Here is a 1,268-nt window from a genome sequence, read left to right as displayed (position 1 = left end):
TCGAAGCATCCCATGTGTGCTTATGTCTCTGCTTCATGCTGCTGCTGTGGGCAACTGCCTGCTGCGTTACAGCAGAGCTGGCACATCATCCTCCATTACCCGTACCAGGGGACAGGGCTTCTTGCTCCGCTTTGTTCCAAGGCAGCATTGTTTGGTCTTAGCCCTGACAAAAACCTACACTGCAATGCTCCTGTTCCATCAGCAGCTCCTGTGCATCAATGATTGTCTTCCTCACATGACCAGAGCTAAGCGTGGAGACCATGTGTGAGCCAGAGCCAAGAAGGGCAGGAGTTCAGCAAACCCAGACTGCCCTTACACCAGGCTGCCTGGTGCTGATTTCAGCAGCTGGATTATCGGGAAAATCCGAAAAAGGAAAGCAGAGACTTCCAACTCTTCCCTAAGAGTAGAGGGAGAAGCAGACAGCCCGGGGTGGCTGGATAACTCACTGCCCGTTCTGGAGATTTTGATGCGGCTGTTTCCTGATGGGGTGCCAAAGAGCAAAGTCCTTATCACCAAACCTCCTCAGGAAGAACCAGCATGGAGAATGATTTCTTTTGTAAGGCAAAGAGTTCATCTCTATTCCATGTCTGTGTTCAGTGCTCCAACAAACACAAACCCAAACCCACAGGAGCACTGCACCAACACAGAGAAGCCTTGAGTCTCCGGACAGCCTGGACAGGAGTCCTGCCCGCCACTCGCTAACCTAACGTCCTGGTTTTCTTAGTCATGGTGCAGCTACTTGCCCATAGATTTGAGACAACTTGATTATAGAAGCAATAGACTTGCTCACGAGAAGCAAGGGGACAAAACTAGAATATATCCATGAAAAACAAGTGGAGATGCCCATCTCATCCCAAAGATGTGCCAAATGCTGAAAGTCTCTTTGCTGCCCTTTCAGAGTCTGGCAAAGCTCCACCATCATTGCTGTGCACCAGCTTTGAACTGGTTTAGATTTCCCATGCACCCGTGTTCATTCAGAGAGGAATGAAGGCTAAGATATTTGTCCAGATGACTTCAAGAGTTCTTCAATGGATTAAACAACTCTAGTGTTCAAAAATGAGCATTTTAATTGTAGAGCCACAAGGCAGGCAGAGGTACGGTGTTCAGTGATGCTTCATAAATCTCACCAATTTGTACGGTTAGCTTAAAATGAAAGCTGTAATTAAAAGCAAAGGAACAGCTAGTCCCATTACAGACTAAACGGTTAGATTAAATATTATGCTGTATCTGATTATTAAGGTGCAGGATAACTGTTTAGTAGCTCAGTA

This window comes from Buceros rhinoceros, unplaced genomic scaffold, assembly GCF_000710305.1.
Source record: "Buceros rhinoceros silvestris isolate BGI_N320 unplaced genomic scaffold, ASM71030v1 scaffold9704, whole genome shotgun sequence".
NCBI classification, from domain to species: domain Eukaryota; kingdom Metazoa; phylum Chordata; class Aves; order Bucerotiformes; family Bucerotidae; genus Buceros; species Buceros rhinoceros.
This window is presented reverse-complemented; position numbering follows the sequence as displayed.